We start from the raw sequence: 15,678 nt of genomic DNA, 5'->3' as shown, positions 1-15,678 counted from the left end.
TCCGCCCTCACCCACTCTTATCACTGGTTAATGCCACCCCTGGGTGGGAACCTGGGGGAGGTGTCCAGGCCTGGGACGCCTGGCGGCCAGGGTTCCCAGGTTACTCCTATCTCTGCAGCAGGCCCCTTCCCCTGTGCCTCTCAGCACAGGGATTCAGTGACTCACTCTGAAGGAGCCATCATAAATTTCCTCCTAATAACACACTTGTCACTGAACCATTCCAAGAATTTGGCATTGCAAGAGACCTGGCTCCAGACAGCGGGGCCAATAGGTAATCCTCTGTTTATAAATTGTTTCCCACCAAGGGCTGGAGAGGGGCGAGCCCACTAAGTTAATGCCACATATTCCTTTGGGAAATAAAATGATTAGGCCCCTTTTACAGATGAGGGAAGTAGTGACTGAGGCCCTTGGACCAGCTGGGACAGACCCTGCCCCGCACCCCACCCAGCAGGCAGCTCTGCAGAGGACGCTTGGTGGCAGACTTCTGCCTATGCCACTTCCAAGCTGGGCCACTTTACACAGGTTTCTTAATCTCTCTGGCCTCTCCTTTCATCACCTGGGAGTGAGGATAACACTTACCTTGTGAGGCTTTTGTAGAGTAACTGAGGCTCGTTAGGTGAAGAGCATCCAGCATGGAGCCCTGGGGAGCGAGGGCTCTAAGCGCAGCTGCTGGTATTGCTGCTCTTCATGCTGCTTGTCAAGCAGCAGAGGGGTCATGCCTCTCCCTCAAGTAAGTAATCTTACTTGAAATCTTTATCCTCTTCCTCTTATGAGTCAAAGGCAGAGAGAAGAGGCTCCCCCAAATTCTGTAAAGTATTTCTTGACAGACTTGGTCCTGAGGAGGGTTGCACAAAACTCTTGGAGAGAAGCCAGGGAGTGACCCAGAGCCCAATTCAAAAGCATCCAGGGTAATTCTGTGGCAAACAGAAAGAGAATTCTGAAGCCTATTACACCCACAGATCCACCACAGGGCCTCTCCTCTGGCACTCTGTCCTGTCTTTTTCCTTTTGAATAAAGAAAGGTGGCCACTCCTACCTTGTATCACTTCTTCTCAACTAGTATTTGAGGAAGGTCAAATAATCCCTAGTTGACAAGGGTAGAAACTGAGGCTGGGAGAGTCTGAGTGACTTCCTCAGCCTACCACTAGGGGTGTGACAGGCTCAGTATAGGAAACTGGGTTGACTGAATTCACTCCAACACAACAGCTCCCAGGGGAAGCCCGGGATCAAGGAGCAGCTGGCAGCAAGGAAGTTCCAGACGTGGCCAAGTGTTTCTGTCACTGCATTCTTCCCAGGCGGCTCACTCTCTGGACTCTGGACAGTTGCCAAGGAGGTGTGAGTGAGAAGGAGAAGGAGGACTCCTTTGGAGGAGCAGTGAGACACCCGAGCTGTCATTTACTGAGTCCTCGCTAGGTACCTTCCATGCTAATATTCTGCGCCTCCTTTAATCCACACCACTCCTGTGAACCAGACTAAGTGCAGTCCCTACTTCACAGAGGAGACTGAGGTACAGAGCGGCCAGGCCCTTGCCCCAGCCTGTCCGGGGGTCCAACTGTTGTTCGTCTCCCACCTCCTGCTTCCTATCAGTGCGGCATTGAGTTTGGCCGGAGCAGTCAGTTCTGGAAAATGCATCCAGGCTAGATGACCTCAACCCCCCACCAAGAGAAGGCGTGGTGGGCCCTATGTTCCTTCAGGGACTCCAAGGCTTCTCACTGAGCATCTTTGAGTCTGCGTATGTGTGTGTGTGGGGGGGGGGAGAGGGGCATCTCTTGCTGCTTTCGTGCATCCTGGGGAGGGGGCAGAGGTGCAGCAGCTCCTCAGAACCGCCCACCTCAAGGCTACCTCAGTGTGTCTGCAATGGAGCTGGACTTCAGCAAAGAGCCTGGCAGGCCCTGGAGCCCTCAGGGTCCTCTGGTCGCTGCACTGAGCTTGCCCCCACCCCGCTGTGCCCCACAGGATGGGGGCAGTCGGCCTGCGAGCAGGAGCTCTACCCCATTCTCCTCTGTATCCTCAGCACCCAGACAGTGCCTGGGCCTCAGCAGACATTTGCCTGACAGACTGACAGATGACAGAGTGATGGACGAAAGCCTGTTGGCCCAGTAACAAACTGAAGCCAGTGCGGCAGGAATTTGCTGGGCTGCTGAGGGGTCCGATGGCTCCCCAGGTGCTGCCGTGTGGGAGGTGAGGTGGGGATGGCTCAAGCAGGATGGACACAAAGAGCCTGCAAAGCACTCCAGATAGCACAGGTTCAAACCGGAATCGAGAGGCCAATGGGCTGGCCAGGGGGCCAGAGCTGAGCAGTCCAAGGCTGCCCGACCACATGCCAGGCCTGTGTCAGACGATGTCAGGGCTGCCAAAGTGCTTCTGCCCCCAGCATGGCCGCCTCAGCCATCACGGAGACTCTGAGACCTCGTGAGCAGGGGGTGTGGGGTAATGGGAACTGTCCGCACTGCAATCACAGACCAAGGCTGCAGTGACCGTCTCCGCTTGCTGTATTTCCCCTCCTTGGTTGACCTAGGGACTGTCCCTCCATCTTTGGGCTGTTCCCTCAGCTCTGCTGTCTGTCACAGAGGCTGTCTCCCCCCTAAGACGTGTAGATGGGAGCCTGAACTTGCGTCAGCCTGCACCTCACCCCCGCCTCACACAGCCGAAGGTGCCACCTCTTCCAAGACGCCACACCCCCCAGACACCCCTCAGACGCCCCCAGACACCCTTCAGACGCCTCCTCAAGGGCTGGCTTCTCACAGCCAGCGCTGAGCACCTGCAGGCTGACGCCTGGGCTTCTCCCTCCGGACTCCACACTGCCGTCCTGTCCACCCCCGAGACCCAGAAGCCTGGCTCCCCTGTGGAGCAGTCTCTGATACAGAGAAGGAAATAATTAGTATATTCACCAGTTTAATTCTCTCCACTCTTCTCTGTGAAGATAATTTGCCAGCACTCAGAGGGCTCCCCTACCAGCCGGGCCAGGGAGACAGGGAGGCTCAGGAACTGGGAACTGTGGAGTCTCAAGCTAATCAAGTGGAAGGTGCTCTGGGGAACCGAGCTGTGTGTGCAGGCAGCACAGGGCAGCCTCTGGATGTAGTGGAGAGGGCAAGCAGGGGTGCAAATGACAAAGGTGATTAGAGGGCTGCCCAGTGAGCTGGGTGTGAGACTAAGGTTAGGGCCGTTGAAGTATTCAGCCTGACGGAGAAAAAGGAATGAAGGCTGGGCACTTACTTCCTCATCCCCGTGCTGTAAACAGACATGCTCTGGGGTCTCTCCCTCCTCTCAGCCCCAGTTCTCTCCTCCCCACTCCCTTCCTCTCATCACCTTTTCATTCTGTTTACTTTTAGATTCATTTTGACTTTTATGGAGCAACTATTCATGCCGACACTGCCAGATTCTCAAGATGAGAAGACAGAGTCTGCCCTGCGAGTCAGGGGTAAGAAGTGGGCCCGACCCAGCAGCTGCCTGGGCTGCAGGACCGGAGGGCTACCAGCAGGGCTCTGGGTCCTGCCTGAGGCAGCAGAGGGAGGAAGGCCTGAGGCCGCAGCTGCTGTGGGAGTTCAGGAGCTAGGTAGGCTGCTGAGCCCACTTGGGCTCAGGAGAGGTCCCTGCGGGCGCTGGCACCCAAGGGAAATGCTGAAGACAATCGGTGAGCCAGGCGAGAGAGGTGGGAAGGGCATTCCAGGCAGTGCGAGCAGCCCGAGCAAAGGCCATGCACAGAAAATGTAGAGCCTATATAGCAAACACAAAGTGTTGGGCTTTACTGGAGCAAAAAGTAGGGACGGATGTGGTGCCGGGTATGACAGAGGGTCAGGCAGGGTCCAGATCTGGACCCTGTGGTAGGGAACAAGCACTTTACCTAGAAATAGTGCTTCCAAGAATGTTCAGAATGACATAGGTGACATGCAGGCTTAACAGATGTCCTCCCAAAATAAAAGGTGTGCTTTGTCAAATAAGGTGATGGACATTGAGTTAAACTAGTGATTTTCTATGGAAGGGCCATTTGCAAAAGGGGACATTTAGCAATGTCTGGAGATATTTTTGATTGTCCTAATTTTGGGGTGGAGTACCACTGGCATCTTGTGAGTCAAGGCCTGGGATACTGCTCATCATCCTACAATGCACAGGACGGCCCCCTACAATCACCTGTGGCCCTACAATCACTGTGCCCCCTACAAACACCTGTGCCCCCTACAAATACCTGTGGCCCTACAATCACTGTGCCCCCTACAAACACCATGCCAGGGCTCTCACAGCCCCTGGACAGGTCCCACCGGATCATTCATCTTTGTACTCTTGCGATCTGGATCGTTAGGTCTGAAAGGCTGGGTTCAGGTAGTCAGTATTTGGGGGAGGGAGGAAGAAAAACTATGGGAGAAGAGGACTTTCTGTTAGGGTTAGGGGTGGCAGTTGCTTTGGGTGGACTCTGGCTCATGGGGGATATACCTGCTATCGGGTTAGCAAGTGACTCTGTGGGGTTTTCCACCCATGTGGCCCACACCTACATGGCTGGGGGTTTGGGAATCATACCCATCCCTGAGGAGCTGGCCAGATCGGAGTTAGGGACCTATTCTGTGCTCAGTCTCAAACGGGCATTTGGATGATCATCCCTCATTACCAGGTTCCCTGCTTTATTTTTCTCCACAGCATCTTTTAAGGTATCTGTTTTTAAATTCAATTTACCCGTATCCTCTACTCGCTCCCCTTCTCGCCTTACAATGCTAGCCCCACAGGGTTGGGCTTTTCATCTGTATGGTTCACTGCTTTATTCCCAGGGCCCAGAGCAGCACCTGGCACACACACTGTGCTCAGTGGAACTGTAAAGCAGGAATGTCTGACATTCTCCTTCCCCCGGGCCGTACAGCTCAGAGTGCCTGGGCCAGTATCTACCGCACATGCTCCCTTCTCCTCTGCAGCCACACAGACTGGCAAGTCCAGGGAGGCCTGCTCCCTAACCCCTGCCACGTCTCTCATCCTCTAGGGATAATCCCAAAGCTGCTTCAGGAGGAAGATGCAGGAGCTCCACACACACACCCGATCTTCCCTGGAGAACCTGGGATGACGGACTAACCATTAGCTCACAAGGAGGAAGCAGGATGGGCTGGCGCAGCCTGGCAGTCACATGATGCTGTAGCCGGTTGACAGGACAATGGCATGAACAAGGGCCTAGCTGTCTCCAGGGAGCTGCGGCCAAGTGTGTGCCACCCGGGCAACCACCTCTGAGTGCGGCCCCCATGCTGGCAGGGCTTCAGTCACCATGCTGCCCAAGGAGGCGCACTCATCACAGAGCGACCAGCGGGGCCCCCCAATTACACACAAGGAGGGAGACCAAAGCGGGAGAGCAAGTGCCTGCCGGTCCCCTTGGAAACAAATGCAAGAAAATAAAAACCTGCGGGCAGAAGCAGGTGCCCAGGTCTAGGCAGAGTTGCCAGGGAATTCTGTTAATTGGGGGTCTGTTTACCCCCAAAGTTGTGGCGCCTGGAGCTGTTGTTAAGCTTGGGCTCCTGGCCTGGGCTATGGGCAGAGCAAGGCTGTTTAAAACCTGTGTTCAAATCCCAGCTGACCCTCCAAGCTGGGGGTTCCAGGCTGCAGAGGCTACAGAACTGATGACACTGTCCTACTTAGCTTTGTGGCCGCAGGCAAGTCACCCATAGAAGTGTATGTGGGTGAGGAGAGTGCTGATCTGCTCTGCTAACCTAACAGGCTATTGGGAGAATCAGAAAGACGGGGCAAGTAGAGGTGCCTTGAGAACCAGAAAAAGGGAGAGCATGCAGGAAAGCATGAGGGGGTACGCTGTGTCCCCCCAACAGGGGCCATGCATAGGAAACCAGCAATCTACCTGTGGGTGGCCTTTGGTTACCTGTGGAAACCCAATGGCGTTCATGGCACACCCCTCATCTGCAGGACATGCCTTTTCAGACCTTGGTGTGGCTCTTGGAGCCCCATGTAAGGCCCTTTCATTAAAGGCCGGAGTGGAGGCCGGAGACACACAGCTCATCTGGGTTATTCTGAACAATTACTTTGGGAAGATAAATGTATAGTCAGCTGATAATCACATGGCACTGCCTATTTTGTAAACTCATACAAGTTTAATCCTTTAATAACACCGAAAGATAGGCATCATTATGCCCATGTATAGGCTCAGAGTTTCCCAAAGTCACACAGCCAGCTTGTATCAGAGACAGTCCAGACCTCTGATTGCCGGTTAGATCGGGGCCCACCACGTAGACACGACAGTCTCCTTCCAGAGTCCTCTCCTCCCCCCTTTTTAAGGGTCTTTGGTTTGGGACCTACTTTTGCTATTGCATCGCTTAACCGCCTTCCCAGATGAACCTGAGCAGCACTTGCTGAGGAAGACCACCAGACTATGGAATTCTCTCTGGGAGAAGCGAATGTCCCAAGAGCGGAGCCTGAGCAACCCCAGCGGTGCTTCTCCACTGAGGTGCTAAGCGTGGGAGGGCTCCTGGTAGGGTGTGGCTCACACGTGTCCCGAGGACCTGCGACCCAGAGGAAGGCAGACATGACTGCTTCAACGTCTACAGCCTCCTGAGAAGGTGGTTATGGTACCTCTCCTGGGTATGAGATGATGCACACTCTCCCCTTAAACGGAGCACAGTTCACTTACCTCCCCATGGAGAGCTCGTGTCTGGATTTTGAATCCTAGAATACAATAAAGATGAAAGTGCTCTGATTTTTAAGTGACACTTAACATATTACCAATCAAGTTCATACCCATTGCCACAGTTAATCTTTACAATACCTTACAACCCTGTGAGATATGATTATTCCCATTTTAAAGATGAGGGAAACTGAAGCTTAAGAGTGCACTTGTCCAAGGTCACACAAGGTAGAGACGGAACAAAGACTTGGTTCTCCTACCTCCAAGTTTAAGACTTAACATATGGCAATTTATTATTATTTTTTTTTTACTTTCTATGAGTAAGAAGTTAATTAACAGTAAATTCAAAGGTTGATTAGAGTTTTGGATTGGAAATCCCTTTAAATTTCTTGTAACATTAATACTTATCTCTTCTTCATCTAATCAACCCTCACCAAAATCCTATGATCCAATATCGTAGCAGGTGTTGTCTGAAGCCAGAAGGTAGGTATAGAGGCTTGCCAATCATTGCTTGAGGTTAGGGGCCTGGGCAATGCCTAGGACTGTGCCTTTTGAAGAGTTCTGGTGTGGCTAGTGTTATCTTGGAGAGTGTTCAGGGACCAGCACTAGATTGGAGCCCAGAGGAATTTAAGAATCAGTGTAAATCATACACCCCACTTTCACGGAGTTTACAATTTGATAGGAAAGTGAGATTTGTTATGAAATCTTTGAAGGCAATGTACTAAACAGAATGAGATTCAGTGCCCACTATGTCTTATACATAGTTCAAGAAGGCTTCCTGAGGAGGTAGTCCTGTAGCAGGTCTTCAGAATGGATAGAAGTTGCAGGGGGAGGAAGGAGGGAGGGTCTCCATTCCGATGGAGGAGGAGTGCCAGCAGCAGGCAGGGTGGGGACGCACAGTTCCCAGCACATCTACGCCACTCCACGCATTACCTGGGTCCTAGTACAGCCACGTGTTAACACATCTGAGCGTTTCTACCTGCTCTGTCCTCTTCTGGAAGGAATCGCTCCCCTTGCTTCCTTGTCCCCTATCTCTCATGCTCCATCTACCTGTTAACACCTGTCAGCTCAATCTCATTTGTATTACGTAAGGGACTCTGGCCCCCCACAGTGCTGTCTTCCCCCTCGTGGCTCCCATCATGTGGCAGGATGATGTCTTTGTAAGCCTCTGTCCCTGACCACATCATGACCCCTGAGAACAGGTACTCTCTTCTGCTAATTTTTACACAGTCATTTGTTGAACAAATACAAATGAAAGGTGGAAATGCAGACTGAATGGGAGAATCTGCAAAAAGAGAGTCTTGCTACAGGACATAAGGGCTCACCTAGAACCAGTGACATCTTGGGCCATTAGATAGATGTACTATGGCCAATAAATCTGAGCAGAATTAATGATCCTTTGATGACTGAGTGATGGATTGACTGAGTTATCAATACATGATGATGAAATGCATCATCACTCTTCAGCTCACTCGGTTGATGTTTTTATTTCAACTTTATTTCGTTAGTGAGGCTGAGAGTGGAAGGATCAGCAGAGTGAACCCAGGGCAAGGTGCAAAGTGTGCAGAGCCGCTGTACAAGCCCGGAGATCAGAGAGCGTGAGGGCGTGAGGTGAGGGTCCGGCAGCAGCCCTCGCACAATGGGCAGAGTCTGGAAGGACAAGAGGAGGCTGGAGAACTGAGCAGAAGGCAGGCCAGGAAGGGAATTAACTATTTCCAGTGGACACTGGACACAATGAAACCTTTAAGCAAGGTGTGCGAAAAGATTATAATTTTCTTTCTTTGTTTAAAGAGAGAGGGCCCCAACTGAACTGTGAGGACGGATCAAGGCAGAGCAAGACTGAGCAGCCGCAGATCAGTGTTAGGGAGTATGAGATTGGGGGGCCTGAGGGTATGAGCTAGGAGGTGGTCTGTGGGGAGGAGGCATGCAGAGAGATTTGAGGGTGCTGAGGAGGTGGAAAGATCAGACAGACTCAGTGACTGCCAGGATCAGCAGGAACCTGATGGTGTGGTGCTGGGCATGGAGGAGGGGTCAGGATGAGGATGCCAAGGAATCTGGCTTAGGAAATGGGGTGGGTCCCAGATGAGAAGAGGGAATCTGGGGGCAGAGGTACAATGGGGCTGAGAGAGGGGAAATAATGCATTATTTCCAGAAATCTTACTCTGCATAAGCTTTGTTCTCAGTCTTTATTATATAAACATAGGTAGAGTATGAAACAATATCCATTCATGTTACTGCAGACTCTTCAGGAACATTATTTCTAGGGGACAAAGTGTCAATAACTATGCAAATGGTCAGAGAAAAATAAATCAGTTACGCTTTTTGAAGAGGCTTTTCCATGCTACATACACATAAGAGCAGGTCAGCAGGTCCATCAGCAGCATCTTCCTATAAAGGCCTACTCTTGCATCTTGAGTGATACCAAGAAAACGTAAAGAACCCTGGCCAGGTAGCTCAGTTAGTTAGAGCACCGTCCTGATAACACCAAGGTTACGGGTTCGATCCCTGGTTGGGGCACATATAAGAATCAAGCAATGAATGCATAAATAAGTGGAACAACAAATTGATGTTTCTCTCTCTTCCTCTCTTTCTCTCTCTCTCTGAAATTCAATAAGTTAAAAACACACACACACATAAAGAGCTTACAGCTGTACCCATGAGACCCCAGGAGACTCAGCACCAGCCAGAATGTGGCCTTGGTCTCAGACACAGAGCCTACAAACTGCAAGGCACACTGAGGGCAGTCTTGGTCTTAGGGGATGGAGGTGGGATGGGAGAAAGATCCGTGACTACGAAGGAGGTCTGAAGAAAACTTCCCAAACCAGCTGGGCAGAGAAAATGAGACTGTCTTTGAAAGTATTTTGTAATCTCAAAAGCTGAATACAAACTTAAGGGGCTATCATTATTATCTACACTCAAAACCATCAATTTAAAATTAATGAAAGTTCTCCTAACATTCACCTATAAAGCAACAGGAGTGAAAAGGAGACTTTGTACTACATTCTCTTTTGCATCTTTTGAATCATTCAACAAACCAATTCTAGGCAAACCAATTCTGTCTTTTTCATTTTACAGTAGTGATGGAGAAACAAGTGTTATCACAGAACTTTTTGACTTGTCCCAAAAAAATCATAAAGAAAGGCAATAACCGCATCTCACAGTGGCTTCATTCATTTGAGAAGCACAACGCCCATTCCTAAAATAACATTAAATGATCACATACTGAGTCGAAGGAAAGTGAGCTAGAGCGGCTCTGGGGGAAAGGGCATGGCGTAAATGCCCAGGACTTACATTCATGTTGTGTTAAAGTCCTTCATGCCTGTTTTTTCATCTGTAAAACAGACATCACAAAACCTACCAGGAAGAATCATCATGAGACTCCACTGGGTAACTTCTGTGAAGGCAGCTAACACAGATGGCCTGCAACTCTCTAGATGTCTATTTGTTGAATCTTAGAGATTCCACTGAATTCACAGGAATGTTTTTGACCACAACAGAAAAACCTGATGACAACGTCTGAGATAAGTAGGGGCTCATTTTCTCATTGTATAATAAAAAGTCTCTGGAAATAAGCAGTCCTGGTAAGGATAAGGTGACCAACCCTAGGATAGAATCCAGGTTTGCCTTGGTTTAACTTCAAAAGTCCAGCATTTCAGGAAACCCCCACAAGCTCCAGGAAACCCCTCATGGGCCTGGTACTTCCTTTCCTCGCTTGATCATTCTGTTTCTTGTTGTCTCACAGTTGCAAGATGGCTTCTACATCTCCAGGCATCACATCTGCATTCCAGGTAGGAAGTAAAGAGAAGGGTAAGAGGGTCAAAGGCTTTCTCTTAAAGAGGTCTGTCTTTTCTGGAAGACTTGTACTTACACCTCACTGCCCAGAACTATTTCCCATGGCCACTCTCAGCTGTGAGAGTAGCTGGGAGCATTGAGTATTTGTTACCAAGCCCACAGTTGAAGAGCAGAAGGTGAGGAAAGGCTATGGGCTCATCCACAGTGTCTCCCCACCACCCCCTCCTCATTATACTCAGCCAGTGTTGAGCACCTGCCATGTTACCAGCACTCTGGTTGGATCTGCAAAGGGCAGAATGAAAATAAGACCCAATGCCCACGCCAGTAAGCTCACTATCTGGTATGGGCTGACACAGACAGAGGTGACTATGTCAGAAGGCAGCCATCCATGAGAGAGTGAGAAGTGCCGTGCTGGCAAATCTTACCCAAGACTCAGGTGGGAATGACGAGGTTGGTGGAATGAACACAATGCACCTTCCAAGTAAGGATAAACCCAAGATGTGAGGACAGGGCTTGGCAACAAGAAAGCTCCAGGAAGAAGAGCCAATGGGCATGAGAAGGAGGGATGTGTGTGTAGGGGTGACTACCTCCCATCTCTGAAGATAACCTGGCTTTGGGGACTTGTGGTCATGCTATGGCATTAGGGAGCCATTTAGACACCAGTGTGTACATAGGAGGTCTGAGTGACTGCGGAGCACACCCAGCAAAGAGCTGGAAAAACGCCTCATGGAGACATGAGCTCTAAATAAGGTTTCAAGCCTGCCCTTGAGAAAGAGACGACCAAACCCCTATCTTCTGTCTGAGGATCATATTGGGTGCCCAAGCCTCACCTTACCCTTGTTTCCTATCCTTTAGGCCCCTTAGGCCAGCTACCTTCTTCACTTCCCAGCTTCCCAGACTCTCTGCTTCTCAGTTGCTGGATCTACCCCCAGGCTGGGCCTGCCAGCCTCTGAGCCAGGCAGTGCAGAGGCTGAGGGCTTCGCTGCCAACCAGTGCTGGTGCTGGATGCCAGCAACCTGCCCGGTTCCCGGGCGAGCGGCCGCATGCCCTACCTCCCACTGGCACTGGCCCAGGTCCCAGTACAGCTGGGCCTTAATCTGCCAGTCTGCTGCGGAGCCATGGAGCAGATCTGTATCTGTTCTTCACATGCCTTAGATTACCCCAGGAAGCATCAGAAAATAAACCCTTACAAAGTGGCAGGGGGCAGGGGGGGTACAGTTATTTCCAGGTAGGTGGGCAAGAAATGAGGCCCAGGAAGGTTAAGTTAACTGCCTGATTACCGAACTGGGTAGTGGGAGAGGTGGATTCAAACCTGGGTTGGCCTCTAAGGCCCCTGCATTCCTCACTGTTCTGCACCAGGTCTCTACACCAACTCTCTTCCCAATCCCCTTGACCTGCAAGCTTGTCTGTGCCCAGACCCCTGGCCTGGTGGCACCCTCTGGTTATGATTACCAGAGACTACAATGAAGCTTCATTTATTCCTTCACTCAACAAATATTTATTCCTTGGCTAGTAGCTCAGTTGGTTAGAGTGTCATCCCTACATGCCAAGACTGTGGGTTGCATTCCCGGTCAGGGCACATACAGGAATCAACCAATGAATGCATAAATAAGGGGGACAACAAATCAATCTCTCTCCCTCTCAAAAAGAAATCAAGTTTTAAAATAACTAAGGTGGTCAGAGGCTGAGAAAAATCGGATACAGCCACCAGACCCACTTGATTCTGGATATGGTGACAGTAGAGATTAAACAAGAACAGCTTTCTTGGGGGGGGGGGGGGCAGGGTAGGAGCTGTCAATAATCACACAAGAAACTGAGACTTGAAGGGGTAAAACAACCAACCCAAGTTTATGCATTATTGAATTATTTTTCAATTTGTGAAATAAATAATACATGCTCATTGTGGAAAATTGAAAAGTACAGAAAAGTATAAAGAAAATTAGAAAATACCAAAAGTATACAGAAAAAAATAAACACACTCTATGATACTGTTACCTAGACATGATAACCACTGCTAACATTTTATGTCTTCCTCTAGATTTATCCTATGCACATGTGTGGATTTATTCTGCGCATCCTACTTTGTATCCATCTTTTACCACTTAACATTAACTGATACCATTCTCCCCTTGACACCAAGTGTTTTATGAAAATGTTATTTTAACTGGCTGCACAGTATTCCATTATGTGGGTGTGCCATAACTGTTTGACCTATAATCTTAGTTATTTGTATTGTTTCCTACTCCCCCCATTTTTGTCCTATATAAATAATATGAGATGAACATGTTTGTACATATGCACATATCTGATTTTGGGGGGCACGGGGTAACAAGTCTCTTTGGCATGGTCTGTCTCTCTGCTGAGAAAGGAGGAATAGGGGCCATTAGCTATCACCAGGCTTCCTGAGCAGGGACTTTGGGGTATCCAAAGGAGGAGATTCTGAAGCAGGGGTCATGGGCACCTCAAAGCCTCACTTCTCTTACAGTTTTTCCTTGAAGGGCCCCTGCTTTATTACTCATTAGTTCAGAAATCTACTGAAACCAGCTCAAATAAATAAAAGAAATGGTGATAAGAATGTCAGGCAGGAACACAGCCAGTCATTAGAGAGGGTCTGGGAGAGAAGAATTGTGTTGAACTTCCTCTTTCCTCCCCCTCCCCCCCATCAGTTCCTGTGGGCAGTGGGCCTCACACGTAAGACTGCATGTGAATCACTGCAGGGCTCATTCACACTGCAGTTGCTGGGAAGTTGGCCCCCAAGTTTTAGACTGAGCAGGTTTGAGAAAGAATATAGAATGTACATTTCTTTTAAAAGATTTTTATTAAATGTATTGGGTGACATTGGTTAATAAAATTATATAGGTTTCAAGTGTATAATTCTATAATATATAATCTGTATACTGCATTGTGTGTTCACCTCCCAAAGTCAAATCTCCTTCTATCACCATACATTTGACCCCCGTTACCCTGTACTGCCTTCCCAACCCCCGGCCCTCTGGTAACCACCACCCTGTTGTCTATGTCTATGTGTCTGCATTTCTAATGCATTCCCAGCTGCTGCTGCTGCTGCTGGGCCAGGGACCATGCTTTGAGAAGCAACAGGAGAATATCATGGCGCCTGCACAGACACCCTCCAAGATCACTACCACACCCTGGTTTCTGAGTGAATCCGCCCTCTCACTGTGATCCTGCCTGGTGGCAGCAGAGCCAGGATATTACCACTTTCTGTCAGAAAGAGACCTTCCCACCAACAGGATCAGACCCGAAAAGGGGATGGGGGCATGAAGGCCTCTTGCCCTTAGGCTCTCTCTCCCTCAGGCCCTTTCCTGAGACCTAACTCATCAGTTCTCAGGGAGTTCTCTCATAGCCAAGTTTTCTTTCCGCTGGCTGAAACCAGATGCTGAGCAGCGATTAAGGGGTCTCCCCCTCAGGAGCCTCACTCTGAAGGGCTCTTCCGTTCCCAGTACCCGTTAAGCAGGTGCTGAGGATGCTGGGGTGACCAGAGCTTCCACAGGATACGGCCACCAGTGAGGCAGGGCCCAGCCCTAGGTTACTCGGAGGTTCACTAGACAGTGACTCCAAGGAGCAGCCAACAGGGGTGACTTACTGTCCACTGTGAGGCCACAGAGGAACTCTTAGGCTGGTAGGACAACAAAGTGACATCATGAGAGATCCTATAAGATCACAGAAAAAGGACCAACATCTACTATGCTCCTATTTGTGCTGGGCACCAAGTGCCTTATGTTGATCATCAGATTAATCTTCCCTAAAATTCTATAAATGCAGACATGGGTACTACTATGCCCATAATACAGAAGAAGAAATTGAGGCACAGAGAGCCTAGGTTACTTGCTTGAGCTCACTCGAGCTCTTAACTACTACTCTATAGCTGCTCTTGGGAGAAGTCAGAAAACCAAAAAGGGCAGACGGGAAGAAACTAACCCATAGATTATTTTCTTCGACCATTATATTAACACTCAAGGAAAGGCAGTATTGCCCCCATTTTATAGGTGAGGAGACTTAGGTAATAAGTTTCCTAAGACCACACAGCTGGTAAGTGCTTCCCCAGGCTTGTCAGCCTGCGAAGCCCAAACTCCCCTCACTCTACCACTCCGCTTCCCACAGTGATTCCTGCAACCAGGGAAATGGGCAGGTGACCTCAGAACCTCAACAGCCAAGTAAGAGTTCAATGAACAGAGGTGGAAGGGCTATATGCCTGCGTGAACAAAGTCTTGGGGCTTGAAAATGCATGGCCCATCAGTCAATAGAGGAATGGCACATAATGACACATTCTTTTGACAGACAATAAACTGAGCAATAAAATATCACATCTGAATATTTTGACACGTGAAAATAATTGCAAAATAAATATACATTGAAAACTAAGGATATAAAACTACACTAAGGTAAACAGTTGAGATCTGCTCCCCTGCAAATGTTCTTGGTTTGGCTCAAATAAACTTTCATAAAAAATTTCTTTTAAACCTACCAAAACTATATACACTAAAATTCTAATTTAGTATCAATGTGGAAGAAAATATACCATCTTGTTAGGTGGGCTTTCAGGACAGTAGGCTTATGAATGATCTTTATTTTCTTATTTTTTACTTTTCTGTCTTTATTTTTCAAACACAATGATCTTTTACAGTCATTAGAAGAAATCTTTGTTTATAAAGATGCAAGGGCATAGCTTCTTTCCTGACACCATTTCGGGGAGAGGATGAAACTCCTTATCCCATTCTGACCTGCTTCCTGCCCTCCTACTTCACAAGCTGACTTTTCAAACTTCATTTGTGAACTTCTGATGTGGAATTCATCTGTTCATAACAATTTTTGTGAAAGCAGGAGAGCAGTCATTCAATAGACTCTAAAGACCTCAGGGAAAGCTCTCATTTTGCGACACACACACACACACACACACACACACACACACACACACACGGAAGCGCTTGCCTCCTCAGAGCTTTCCCCATCTAGTCAAGCTGAGGTGGGGGGGGCTCCTCTGAAATCCTCAGCAGATCTCTGAGCACAGAACCCCTGGCGGCTCATCTTGCTGTTTCTGCCTCCCTCTGCCCTGAAATCATTGCCTGTGGAGAAAGCAAAGCCTCAAACTCAAGGTGAAGTTTCTGTGATCTTTCAAAGTTTTTTCTAAAATCAAACCAAGCTGGAACTTAGTGATATAGAATGGTCAAGTTGACTCCATGTATTTTTCTTTTTATGATTGCATTCTCATAAATTTCAGTTTGTATCTGGAGGTGTTTGACATGGATGCTAAAGTGTTATAAA

At 49.0% G+C, this 15,678-nt stretch overlaps 1 protein-coding gene across 3 annotated transcripts in view; it reads right to left on the bottom strand.

Moving 5' to 3' along the window:
* Positions 1-15,678, bottom strand: part of PACC1 (proton activated chloride channel 1) — a 180,968-nt gene that overhangs the window by 125,859 nt on the left and 39,431 nt on the right. For all 3 annotated transcript variants that reach the window (XM_066261408.1, XM_066261407.1, XM_066261410.1), the window contains one exon: positions 6,610-6,644. The gene's annotated coding sequence lies outside the window, so the exon portion shown is untranslated. The remainder of the gene's footprint in view (positions 1-6,609; positions 6,645-15,678) is intronic.

The sequence above is a fragment of the Saccopteryx bilineata genome, chromosome 2 (assembly GCF_036850765.1).
Source record: "Saccopteryx bilineata isolate mSacBil1 chromosome 2, mSacBil1_pri_phased_curated, whole genome shotgun sequence".
Taxonomy (NCBI): Eukaryota; Metazoa; Chordata; class Mammalia; order Chiroptera; family Emballonuridae; genus Saccopteryx; species Saccopteryx bilineata.
The sequence above is the reverse complement of the archived record's forward strand: the minus strand, read 5'-3'. Positions and strand labels throughout refer to the sequence as shown.